Source organism: Pogonomyrmex barbatus, unplaced genomic scaffold (assembly GCF_055798465.1).
Source record: "Pogonomyrmex barbatus isolate J1 unplaced genomic scaffold, ASM5579846v1 scaffold4, whole genome shotgun sequence".
NCBI classification, from domain to species: Eukaryota; Metazoa; Arthropoda; class Insecta; order Hymenoptera; family Formicidae; genus Pogonomyrmex; species Pogonomyrmex barbatus.
Genome location: NW_028297138.1, coordinates 11,711,670 through 11,725,958, shown reverse-complemented (window position 1 = coordinate 11,725,958; position 14,289 = coordinate 11,711,670). Strand labels below are relative to the sequence as shown.

At 38.3% G+C, this 14,289-nt stretch overlaps 1 protein-coding gene and 1 long non-coding RNA gene across 5 annotated transcripts in view; one reads left to right on the top strand and one right to left on the bottom strand.

Moving 5' to 3' along the window:
• The window catches only part of LOC105432975 (uncharacterized), a 296,484-nt gene that overhangs the window by 88,651 nt on the left and 193,544 nt on the right, over positions 1-14,289 (bottom strand). The gene's annotated exons all lie outside the window — the stretch shown is intronic.
• LOC148935800 (uncharacterized) overlaps positions 1-14,289 on the top strand; it is a 259,524-nt gene that overhangs the window by 128,607 nt on the left and 116,628 nt on the right. For 2 of the 4 annotated variants that reach the window (XR_016140232.1, XR_016140230.1), the window contains one exon: positions 5,298-5,431. The exons of 1 other annotated variant lie outside the window; for it this stretch is intronic. This is a non-coding gene — a long non-coding RNA (uncharacterized LOC148935800). Of the gene's footprint in view, positions 1-5,297; positions 5,432-7,757; positions 10,144-14,289 lie in introns of those variants that run through there. One more of the 4 variants, XR_016140233.1, reaches the window with a different exon arrangement.

The following is a 14,289-nucleotide window of genomic DNA, read 5'->3' as shown; positions in this document are numbered from 1 at the left end:
CTTCTTAATCGCCGGCAATCGCAGTCGCCGGCGCGCTATCGGCGGTTAGATCGATCACCGGTCGCGCCGGCGACTTTCAGATATATCGCGTCGCGTATTGTGCTGCATCGATGCATTGCATCGCATCTCGGAGACGCATTGTCTCCGCGCGCGCACGCCGCGGCTCGGTGCCATTAGCGTCGTTAATCATAGAGCCTGCGGGCGCATTTCGCGAGATGGAGAGAGAGAGAGAGAGAGAGAGAGAGAGAGAGAGAGAGAGAGAGAAAAGTGGAGATCCAGATATATCTCGCGAACGCGCGAGTCTCGCCGGGGATCCTTGAACGAGGCACCTTAACGATCGATCGAAAAGGCCGTTACGCGACGTGCAATTAGAGGCGAGATTACGAAAGGGAATACCTCCCATTCATTAGAATCCTCGCCAATCAACGAGCAAGCGAACGGGCGAGCGAGGAACACTGTCACTCCGCTCGGGGAGTGAAGCTTGCTCGCGGGACCGATATCGTCGTCGTCGTCGTCGTCGTCGTCATTGTCGTCGTCGTCGTCGTCGTCGTCGTCGTCGATGATCTAAACTTGGCCTTGCTTGCTCTCCCTCTACGCCGCTGTCTCTTGGCGATTCTCCGTCGAGAGACAGAAAAAGATAAGTAAAGAGAGAGAGAGAGAGAGAGAGAGAGAGAGAGAGAGAGAGAGAGAGAGAGAGAAAGGGGGGAGGGGAGAGAGAAGTAAGAGTTAATTCCGAGATTACAGGTTGTTCGAGTCTCGCGCTGCGGTAACCGCCGCGCAATCGCCGCAACGCTCACGGGATGCAACATACTTTTTCTCAACAGTGAAACGACGAGAGGAGCCCACTTCTTCGATCCGTTGGTAATACAAACACGATTGACCATGACACCGTAACCTTACCCAATCCCTCTGATTGCTCGTACCGGCGGCGGCGATTAGAATCATTAGACTATCTCGTGTCATTAGCAACATTGTGCCCGCGTCGATGATGGCTCTGTATGGCTGTTTGCATAATGACGCACAATTATTTATCTGGAGTGCGTTAGTATGCGTACGTAGTAACGATAGCTAAAGAAAGGAAGAAAGCAAGAAAGGAAGAGAGGTCTCGGATGATATTCTCTACATGGTTTAATGATTGTTTACGATTGATGCGACTTGTACGCACCACGTTGTATTGCGAATAATAAATCGGATAAAGAGCAACGATCTTGTCCATAAAAATAACCATAAAAATAATTCTCATATTTTCGCAACGTAATATCAATGTCTGAAAATTTCTCTGCTTTAGTTTTTATAAACTAAAATTATAATTATTAATTATTATAATATTATATAATTATTTGATTTAATTTTTATAAAATTTTAGTTTTTGTAAATTCATAAACGTTATAAAATTGTTAACTTAAATAGTTCCTATTTAAAACTCACGAATAAGATTTTTTAAGATATTAATATTTTTTTATTCCTTTCATCTAAAACTTCTATAAAATAAACATTAAAAATATAAACACAGAAATATGGATATTATTTTTCAATCATTGCACATCATACTAAACATGATGGTGACAAAGGCAGCATTGTGAATGCCACATTTTCTCAATAACAGAAGAATATCAATTTTAAAAATGACAGATTGTGAGAAAATTTTGATGTAGATTTTTGTATAGCTCTTGTTCAAAATTTGTAAATAGGTCAAAAAAAAGGAGAAAATGTAGAAAAACAGATTAAACCAGGTAGACACAAACACTATGTTAAAAGCATATAGCTTTCATGAAAAATGAAAAGGAGATTAAACTGAAGGAAGTTTTAGAAAAGAAAAAAATTCGTCATCCTAATAAGGAAGAAAGAACAGAGTGTGACAAGTGACAGTTCTTATAAATTGCATTCAGCTGGAGACTATTATGTAAAATCGAAGAAACGTAGAACGTAGGCGAGAATAGCTGTTGTAAATATGCGTAATAAAACATAATCATGCGTAGTAAAACCCAGGAATTTTTCGCTATCCAAAAATCAATCGCTTCTTTCTTTCTTAAAATTATTTCTTGACGATGATAGCGAATAAATGTTTTCTCAGTACGCAAGTACAAATTAATATATTTTGATCATTTTAAAAAGACAAGATTTTATCAAATTTTGAGAAACATTGAAATTCGTATATAAAAATAAAAACGTAACTTTGTTGTAGCATAGAAAATTCAAGTTTACATGAAATTAATAATCTAGGTTATTATTACACAGCGTACTTATATACTAAATACATGACAATACATGACATTCAAAACATTGCCTTCGTCCATCACGTTTACTATGACGAAATCGCCTGGATAAACGGCAGGTGAGATAACCCAGATAACCGTTACGACTATCGGTCCAATCTCGATCGTCTATGGACACGCAAGGGTTTCTTTGTCCCGCGTAAGATTACAATATTACGCGGTAGTGCGCAATCGAATGGCAATTTTCTGCAACGATATCCCCGCACCGTCGACTAACAAAAACTTTTATCACTCGGGTGTCTCTGTCAAAATCAAACCGCACGCTATTATTGCGTGGTGCAGTGTGCCAACAACAAAACTAAATATATCGACTACGCGTTTTCCCGTTATTATTACCTCCTACTGTGTCATTGATCGATTGTTCTTGCAAACTGCAATATACTAGCTTCTTCTTATATTAATATCCACTTGCACGAGAGATGAGAAAATATCATTATTCTTGATCAAGATATTGGATGAATCAAGTATATTCATCTTTTAATCGCAAATTTTATTATTAGTTATATATTTAAATTATATAATCTCATAACAATTAATTTTATTATTAAATGTTATATTTTATTAATTAAAATAATTTCTCATTCAATAATATGTGTAATCATTTATATATCTCATCATCTTTATCCATCTTGCATTTGCAAAGTCTAATAATTTTATTATATATTATTATATAATAAAAATTATTAATAAAATTAATATTATATTTGTATTATATACATTGATACATGCGTCTTTTTACTAAGATATTTAGTAGGTAGCAACGATATTAATCAATCGAATCCGTCTCTATTGCACAATTTTGACAACGGCGTAATTACAAACGGCATAATTCGCCGAAACAAACAAAAGAAAAAGAGACTAGCGTTTATTATATCGTGAGAGAAATGACGCCATCGAACATTGCCGCACTGCGTCGACATTACGAGACTGCACAAGACTCAGGCGAGCGTACTACAAAATGAGAGATACTTCACTTTTATCAACAGCTCAACGATTTTTGCTCAAAACGCTGACTCAGCGATGATTGTCGTCGGTTAACAGACCGCGACATTTCGTTACCAATGATTTTCTCTCGCACAATCCTATCGTAGCATGAATCCTCGGCGCACGTAATCAAACACGCGATTGTACCGCACGCGCGACGCGTTAATTGAATTAAATATCTCTCGCAAACGCACGCATCGCCGATTAATGACACCTCCAGACCTATTACTCCAAACAATTAACGTTTCGATAACACAGTGATTTACAATTATCAAAATTATATTCAGCCTGAAGCCAACTCACTGTCGAGTGTCATCTGCATATTAAATTGCGATAAACTGCGCCTAAAGGGTACAAATGCTCGCATGAAATATTATATAATAGCTTTGCTGAAGCACTTAAAAATTACAAGTATTCAGATATATGATGATAATACGGGAAAAACTTTAGATATTGTAAAATAATAATTTTTTTATATGTATGCAATGTATAATCACTTGAATAAAATTATTTTCAGCTCTGTATCGGACCAAAATTTTTACATCCTTTGACACAAAATCGTTGTACATCATATATACATAGAAAATTGATAAGCGTCAGAAACACTTGGATATTAAATGTATATAGTTTTAAATGCCTAAATATTACAGCGTTATAAAAGTGTTTTCAAAATTGAAAATTAAATGTTGAAATTTGACTTGTGTCTGAGAAAAATTTAATCTCGCATCACGTGATATCGCTAATATAATTTACCGGTTCGCGCAGGAAGGAAAGAGACGTATATGATTTTCGATGACGGGCGACAAGTGACGGGCGAGCAAATCGTATACCTATCGCAATTGCAACATATGAGCGAGACTTATTGGAATATAGCGCTAACGGGCGAGTATTAAACCGCAATCATCGATAGAAGTAATCAAGAGCACAGCGATACCCGGTCGACTTAATTATTGCCGTGTTCTGTCCGCCGCGCGGCGCAAGTAGATCGACCAGCTAATTAGCCGTAAAGCTGCAACAGATAGACCAGAGATAGAGAGCGCGCGCTGCCTATGAATAACGGAAAGGAAATTAGGCGTCGGCCAATGGCGAGCGAGCGAGCGAACGAACGGTTGCCGGCGGGTATTATCGCGGTACACTTACAGTTTCCGCGAGCGAACGCTCCCGTTGCTCGCTCGCCCCCCGCCGCCGCCGCCGCCGCCGCCGCCGCCGCCACGGCCGCTGCTCAGAGGGCCCTTTTAATTATAACCATTTTCCGCGATTAGGAAAACGGAACCCGTATCGAGCTACGTTACGTGATACGCGAATGCCGCGAAGCGGCTGTTAGATGAGATAATTTCTATTTTCCCACATAATCGCACCCTTGAGCGCGCGCGCTTATCGACCATCTTCCTGTCTTCTTCTCTCTTTCTCTCTTTTTCTTCTCTTCCCCGGCGTTATTATTTCTCTTCTACGAACGAAATGCGAGATACAACGGCCAACGCGTTGCGTCCGAGACAAATGAAATTCGCGTTATATAATTATAACACATTATCTCATGATAATTGTAATTTCAAAACATGACAGATTTTTAAGGTACGTCTAGCGATACAATTGTAAATGTTTCGCTGACTGCTCTTAATGGAACTGCCATGACTATTTCCGTTGGAAAATGAAACGCAGATTAGATCGCCAATCAGATTAAATGTATATCTTGCGTAATAATTTCTAATTTATATAGTTCTAGCTACCTCGCACATTTGCATAGACATATAATTTAATAATCGTTTTTCACTAAAAAGAAAAAGCCGATGTAAAGCACGATCTTGTGATGAACAGAGAAATTCGCGCGATCAAGAATCTTCCCTTTTTTTAGACTATTCCTATCGCACGGGCACGGATTCATCGCGTAAGTTACGTCGACGTGAGTCAGAATATGCCTGATTTAAACGAAACGTGTGACAACGAGCTCTATTGTAATCCCGTGGCTATTATAGCATGGTGACAGTATCCGCGTATATATCGGGGAATAACTTTGAATATGTTTGAATCGATTTGCAGGATTGTTGGAAGGATCGTCGCGCAGCCGAGCTCTGAATTCAGCTGGAACCGGGCCAACGGGCAATTCCAGATGGAAATTTCATTCCGACATGAATATCTTCGTTCGCCGAGATTGTATCGTTGTATATGTGGAGGTAAGGTCGTAACTAAGAATACACGCTGCCTTATTTACGCGCCAATCAGCATCCTCTTTTTTTCCTCGCGTCTCAAATCACGTTCGATTCCTTCTTCGATCGACGTTTGCGTCGATTAATCGCTCCCTTACGACATTAATTTAGAAATAAAAGCGTGATAATTTAGATATATATATATATATAAATTTAGATATATATATATAAATTTAGATATATATATATATATATGTATAAAATCTTATTTTTACGTCTGATATATTTCGACGTCTGACACAAGAATATAATATTAGACAATATCATAACAATACGAGCAGTGCGTGATTATAGTTAATTAAATCTCAAAATTAAAATAATGGCTAAAAAATTTTCTCGACGAAATTGACTGATTGTTACTGATTTGTTGAGCCTAATGAGACAGCGTGAACCCATAAACGGCAGTTACGTTAAAGTTAGGGATCACTAGTGTCGTCGTAAGTAAAAATGAGATGTTTATGAGAGCACTGTGATTCATCATTCGTGGCTTTCATGTCTGCTCTGTCGGGAAACAGGTTTGTTCGAGATAAGAGGAGACCGAGGAAACGCGGTTTGATTAAAAGTCCCAAAGGAAATCTCGTACGAACGCGCGAGATTAATGCGACCGATATTTAAAAGTTAAGGAAGATCGTATCAGCTGATTAGATCGCGAAGAGATAGATCGTTTTAATTGCGACGCAATTAAAGTCTCGTGAAAACGTCGTTTCGTCTTGAAAACGTCGTTTCGTTTTGTTCGAGTGACTGAGGTCGTGTGCTTCAGGCTGTCACTTATATATTTTATATATATATATATATATGTATATTACGTACGAGTACATTCGCAATTAATTCGATATTTTTCGCACTTTCGCACATCTAAGACAAATCACGTTCGCGTCTCTCTTCGATAGCAAACCGCAACAAGACGTCTGATTTGCATTTGTTGCTTCCTGCTAATCTAAATCACTTCGCAACAATTTCTTTATATAATAACAAACTCAGAACTACATTATCCTGCTATTAAGCAGAATCGTAGGATCCAGACTCTAATTCAGATTCTGAAAGATGCAAATTTCAAAGGATTGGAAAAAAGATTTATTTTTCTTTCAACAATAATTACATAAACATACAAATATTTTTCGACTATTAATGACATTTCATTTAAAGTGTATACTTTCCGGGGAAAAAAAAAAAAAAAAAAACAAGAATATTTTGACAGAAGTTATAAAGATAATCAGGTTTATAAAATTTACATACAAAAAAAGAGGCACTTTTTTTATATTAAGAGATTAGAAACATTTCCCATAATTTGTAGAAATCATGGAACTTCGTAGTTGAAAACTGCGTAGTTGAAAACTCCTTCGTAGTTGAAAACTGCGTAGTTGAAAACACTCCTGTGTGCCTTCTTTGTCAGGAAATGAGGAAAGAAAAAAAAAAGATGGATAATGAAAAAGAGAAATGCATCGAGTTGTAGACATCGATTTTAAATGTACAGTTCCGTGTTATTAAAGTTAGAAGTTTGTAAAGCCAGAGGACAAAATAGAGATTAGGATTGATCGGTAGGTTCAGTTAAAAACATTGTCGTCCAAGGGATGGACAAGAAGGTTTAACTTAGTCAACAGGTGGCTAACCTGCCAGGGAAGCCAACCTAGGCAAACAATACGTCTGATGCACAAATACAAATCTCCCCTTGCGGATATAACTTAGGACGGAGAGCGGAGAAAAGGTGGGAGAAGACTGTCGGGAGGAAGGAGGGAAGCTGAGAGAGGAAAGGCTCCTATATCTCAACTCACACATTCGTTCGAGTCGATCTGAACACGAAGCGAGGGAGACCTGGGCCGTTTGAGCTTGCACGTGTTCCTAACCCCTGGCTATCGTTGGGGGGTTCTCAAATTTTCCTTTTCATATTACCAGTCAAATTTATACCAGTCATTATCAATGTTGTCAACAGCAATTTTCTCGTAAATAATCAAAAAAGATAGGACTGTTTTTAAATTAATATTAAAATTATATGCTAACATCCAGAAAATGTATTAATTGTGAAACAATTGAAATCAACATTTCGTTAATATTATATTTACTTGTACTTTAATATTTTTATAATTGACGACGTATATTATTGATGACATTTAAAATCGCCACAATCCCTTCAGATTTAAACGTTGAGATAAAAAAAAATCAATTTGTAGTTAATCGAAGTAAAAGATAAAGATTGTTATACAAGTACTTTTTATCCAGAATCTTTTTTCATATCAATGCTACATTCAAATTTACTGCTATTAGAAATAATAATATTAATGCGAATATTGTGCAGAAAGCAAGTGAGAGCCACTGGATTCTCTCGCCGCGGGGCACCGTCCGTGACTCATCATGGGCCCCTCTTGTACGGGAGCAAGGCCCAAAAACGAACAAAATCTCATCCATAGCAAGCTAAGGCAGACCTGATCGATTTACGCTCTACTCACGCTTTCGGAAAATTTATAACGGAAAATGCATTACTATCGCATTTGCGCATAGAACGTGTGTCGAAGCCTTTTTTCTCTTCTTGTTCTTTAGCCGATCCAAGTCGGAAAAAAGATCAGAGAAAACTTGGATATACAAACTTAAGATTGTCATGAATCTTCAAAGATAATTCCCATTTTTCAAAAAGATGAAACTGCGCCATAAAGCGATTTTAAGAATACCAGCTAAAAAGCTTAAATCTTTACACGATTTTCGCTGGTCAGCGTAGCAAAGCAAATTTATTATCTTCAAAATCTATAGCAAGATAAATAGAATTTCTTCTTTTAGATTTCAATAGATTAGAAATAATAATTAGAAACACATCACTAAATTTGAGAATAAAATAATGAATATTTATTTCATTTTTACACACACACACACACACACACACACACACACACACACACACACAATTATTACCACACACATCAATAATTATTTTTATAATAATTATATTTTAATTATATTTTTTAATTAAATTTTAATAATAATTTAATAATAATTTTAAATTTTATTCTAAATTTTATTTAAATTTTAATAATAATTTAATAATAATTATTTTTCTGTAGCAATAAAATATTTATTCACGATTATAGAAACTGCGTTTTTATATATTTCAAGTTTTTGTTTCATATTATACACAAAGAATAAACTATAATCGCACTTGAAGAATAAGAATTTCTAATCTTTTCAACGTGACAACACTGATATGTTTCGTCGCATGCTGATAAGCGATATAAATCATACATGAACTTTGACGAATTCACGAGAACTTTCTAGTTACAATTTCGGCTGTAGCAATCCATTTTTTTTCACAGGTTCAACGTTTAACGTTCTCTTTAACAAACCGCTGTTACCTTTAACCGTCGTATCTTTTTGACATCGTATCGTTAAATTCGATAAACATTAACCCTTTCATGGTCGATGGTACGAACGTTTAACGACTACCGTTTTATTGCGATTGTATCATTGGTAGAACCATTTGCCGGGACTGATTGATGATGCCATTAACAGACATCTCCTTACATTTTTTTTAATTTCAGTCACGCAGCGCTTCACAGGTATATTTAATATGTACAATTACGTATTAGATGGGTAATGACTAATGCATAAAACACATCGCAGTTCTCCGTAGACCACAGTATGACGCATATTTAGTTTTGCCTCGCCACGTGCAAACACCGTAGATAATCTCTCGATGGATATATCGATGGATGAAGGATTATAAGAGCGATTGAAATTTTTCAAGGCTTCAATCCGTGAGAGACTTTGCGGTAGTACTCTTGACCCGTCTGGCCGATCTCTACGTCTTTCAAGCGGTGAGTATCGAATTCCCATACACGTGCATTCGAGCAGTGTCATCACTTTCCATCACCAGTTTTACCTACGTTATTCACATCGCACTCTCTCTCGTTCTACGAGATATTGTGTTTTAATATCGCCATCACAGTCATAACCCCCTCCCCCACTCTGTATCTCGCGCTCACCCCCATACGCAGCGAACGAACATTCGCCTGGGGGCAAAGTCCTCTCGGTCTCTCTTAGAAAACCATACACCTGTGAGATTCCCATACACTGCACACACCAAAGTGCACCCTCGATCCCCGAACCCTCGATAATGCGAACTTTCCGTCTCTCGCCCTGGTCGTCCCTGAACATATAACTAAAAGGCGAAGGGGGAACGACCAACGAACGGCCGAGATGGAAAAGGAAGGGAACAAAATGGTGTAACGTTTTTCCATAGCGTTCAGCGTAACACACTTGTCCCAAAAGATTTGTTCTCTTATATTCTATAGGCCAGTACACCTGCGAACTTAGTAGGGGAGCTATTGATACGCAAATCTCGGTTAAGGTACACCTTTGCCATTCTATAAAAATAGAAGAAGACCAACCAGTGGTGAAGAGGAAATATCTATTGTAAAGAGGTAGTCGCAATGAATACGAGATCGAGTTCGTCTACTCCTTTACCAAATAATAATAACATATAATAATGCGAATATATCTTCGCATACCTGTAGAGGATGCAAGGATCGTCATCCACCAGAACGAACAATGGCGATGTTGTTGATGAAACGGTGTCAAGTGACACGTGTAATTAAAAATAAATTTTTTTACTGCAATTTTACTTGAGAAATATTATCGTAAAATATAAATCGATAAAGACAAATTCATACAAATTGTATTTTTTTTTTTACGTTTTTGAAAAGATAGCAGAATAGATTTTGTAAAACACGATAATTGCGTTGACGAAACTCATTTCCGCTTTTGTGAAATTTCCGCGTTTGATGATGAATCATAATACATGTATAATTACCTCGACATCTAAAAAAATCATTAAATATTATCGGTGTGGTAACGAGAACAAAAGAAAGTGAAGACGAGTGACTCAGGTAGAGTAGCCTCGGGGCGCTGCGTAATTATGTCACTCGAGGGAAGAACGGAGAAAGCACATGTGACCTGTAGAGAAAGGGAAAGAGATAAGAAAGAGTATGCAAGAGGAGAGACGAGAGGGAAAAGAAACATCGTGCAAATAACATGAATCATACCAAGAGACTCTACTCTAGTTCGTTTCAACAGGCTATGTAAAATAAATAAAAATAAAAGCACAAGACAGAAAGAAAACCAAAGTATGTAAACGATGTGCAAGTAAATATTTGAAAAAAGAAAGGAAAAGAAAACTTTTATGTAGGAAGCGTGTAGTAAAAGTTATATTCCCGCGTATCATTTTCCTTGTCCTGAGAAGAACGATTAAATTTTACATTTGTTTAAAAAAAAAATTAAATGATTCAATGATTTAAAAAGAAGGAAGATGAGCAGCAGAGAGAAAAGCGGTAAGCAAATCCATGTTTTGCCAGTCCTTTGTATTTCTCTTCTCACCCTATTTTCTGTTATATTGGTCCGTTTGTGTTTCAGAATGCGACATCTATTCAAATTTTATCTGTTCAAAATTCAAAAGTGCTTACTTAGGATAACCGAGCTAATCCCGAATGTGTATGCTTGGACACACTGGATGATGTGCACGTCTCTATTCTCGATTTAGACCGCATGCTCCCTCATCATTCCCCTAACCCATCGCTCTTCATCTCTCTCCTCCCTCCCCCCTCTCTCTCTCTCTCTCTCTCTCTCTCTCTCTCTCTCTCTTTCATTATTTATTCTTTTTCTTTCTGGTTTCGCTCTCGTGTTCGTTACACGACGACCTGCCATCTATACCGGCCACTCGAGAACGATCCCTCGACGTCCAGTAGACACTTAGATTTACTTCTGCTACTCGCTGACAACTCGCCGTAATTATCAGCCACTTTAGATCTGGGTCACTGTTAACCATGTGTCGGGAGCAACGAGAGCGAAGAAATGGCTCCGCTAACGATTTCGTTTTCTACGGCAGCTGGAAATACTAGACGCGAGTATAAGCTGCACGAGCTAAGCTTTCAGGAACTGAAGAATGATAAACTGTGCTGCATACGCGTATCCTTTCCATCATTTCGCTGCCACACAGAGAAGCAGAGTTCCTGTAGAAATCAAGCGTTACAATCATTTTTTTAGCAGCATAATTATATAACTAAATTAGCATAATTTTCTAAGACGTATTTACGTACGTAAATATTCTTTCGCGCGGATAAGATATAAATCTCAGATGCGCCGTATATGATAAGTGTAGTATTAAAAACACCACGAACACTAATCGCGGTGTGCTATTAACACTATCGAGAAGATGATAAGATCATTGCAGTTTATTTACACATTGATAAATATTCCTCGCGGCAATACTGATCTCTCCTGGACTTAATAATCGTCGATTTTTTCGCATAAACATTATGCGTTATTTTATACCGCGGTATATTTCCGATATTGAGTAAGTTGTCCGCAGCTCTATCGAATATTCATCTGGAAATCGTTGTCGCAGTAGGTAGCCAATCTACTTGTTATTCACGATTAAGCATCTATTTCTCTATCTCCACTTATCTTTAACCGTCGCTTTCAATCTCTGTCAACGTATTCGTCGGGCATATTGACTGACATCGGGTTGCATACAGTAGCTAACCCCTTCGTAGTCTCTTTCTGAAGTCTATCGATCTGTATCGTTCAACTCGTGTGTACTATGTGGATCGTTATCTCAGAGGGAGCGGACATTTAAACTAAAGAGAACTGAATAAGCCGAAGTGGTAAAATCGCATTAATAGCGCTACCGCGAAGTCAGGAAAAAAAAACGTTTGTCCATTGTGCAACGAAGAGAGATTGACCGTTAAACAAGTAACAACAAATGAATCTGAAAGACAGGTTTGCAGATAACGGATTGCGAAATGTTATCTCGCTTATCTATGAAACTCCCTGATAAATATCATATTCAATAATTAGAGAAAGTAGAATATTGCGGTTGCATAATTTGTAAACGTTCTGAACTTTCTAAAGGGTGTGTAAATTGTTATTGACGTTTATTTAATCATCATCAGTCATCAGTTCCTTATTCTCACTATGTACATGTCGTCATTTTTATCTCCGCATATCGCACAGTCGTATAGAAAAGAACGTTGAAGTAACGAGTTAATAAAGCCGTAGCGCGTATAAATAACTAGCGTTCCAATAAGACATAGATTTACGTTTCTTTAAACCATCTGCGGAATGTCAAACGTAATGTCGATAGATTGTATCGATTGTAGCGTTTAACAGCTCGTCCGAAGAATATCAATAACGCGAATGGAGAAAATATGAATTCAATTAGCGAGAGGCTGCCGTTGCTTCGCACCAATATAATTACGCATGATTGTTCGTAAATATTAGTTTATGCGCGTTCAGTATCGAAGTATTGTCAATACAGGTAGCGCGTCCAGAAGTCGCGTGGTACGTGAGTTTGTTACGACGCTCGAGGGTCACGGCATAACTCACTTCTATGACTATTTTATGGTACGCCTCTAGTGAGTCATACAGGGTAAGAGAGACAATACTGGCAGCCCTTCATCATGTATGGAGCCGCTACGTACGTGTGTAACGTGTGGCGTTTCTGTATAGAGAGCACCGTCGGAGAGAGCGAGAGAGAGCGAGAGAACGAGAGAAAGGGAGAAAGAGAGAAAGAGAGGGCTCCTACGTACCTGTTGAACATCCACATACAACCGAGACTTACGCCGAGTACTTTACGCACACGCCGGCGCTACGCGCTGAGAGTCACATGGAAGGTGATTCACGTCAAACAAAAGGCTAAACATTGTGTGACCGCGAGTGGAACACGTGTTAGGGAATTTCAGATGTGGACCGTGCACATGTACGACATATATCCCAGGTAGCGATGGAGGACGCGAGACGAAAGTGTAAATCGACGATGAAAGCGAAAAAGATTGTCGAAAAAGATGTCATATGTATGCTACAACGTAAGTGTGTAAGTAATAATCAATATATTTTAAAATACATCATTAGACAAACACCGACTGACTGACGTGTCTGAATTCACTGGCGCATCACTCGATCGACTACAGGTAATATATCGGAATATATTATATTGCACGGTCTTCAATCTGCTTTATTTAAAACGTTCCGTATGTTCACATCTATTGTGAAAATATTTTCATAATAATTATCAAATGGAATATAGAATAAAAATTATCTCTACGTTTCTTTGACTTGTGAAAATGCATTTTGCTTTGACGAAGTTTTTCTTTTATACTTCATCACCGACGACTTCATATGTAATCGTTCCATGGAAGGAGGGCGCGCCGATTTTTACGACTTATTTACACGCGATATCGCGTCGCAGTCTACCCGGTTTTCAGAACCACGGCGTGTAAGTATAAACGTCGTCAATTGCTCTTCGCCGCCTCTCTCGTCCACCGTGGACCCGGGCGTTTCATTACGCGTAATTACCATGGTCTGCGGTCTGTCCTCTTGGCTACAGGTACAGTATCATTTTCATAATGACACCTACCCCTCACCCGCAACTGCCTTCTTTTGCTCTTTCACGTTCTCCCCGTGTCGAAAAAAAAAAAAAATATCATTCGACGCATCCTAGGAGAAGTAAGGGAGACATGGGGGCAAAAAAGAGAAAGGGAGATGAAATGAGGAACAAGTGGAAACCAAGATCTGGCAAGCAAACGGAGATAGAAAATAGTGGAAGAGAAAGAGAAAGAGAGAGGACAAAAAATACAATCAAGCACTTCACTGTGACCCAATTCGACGAATATAAACCGTTGAGGCCCTGTCTGGCTAGGGCCCTAGGCTATTGAAGGCTGACTTGCACACAATGGATCGGGTCGTCATTATTCAACCTAAAAAAAAAATTATCCCCGTTGCTACAATTCGCCGGGGTCAGCTTAGTGTTCGTATATTTTCCGGAAAAATCACAGACTCACTCTAAC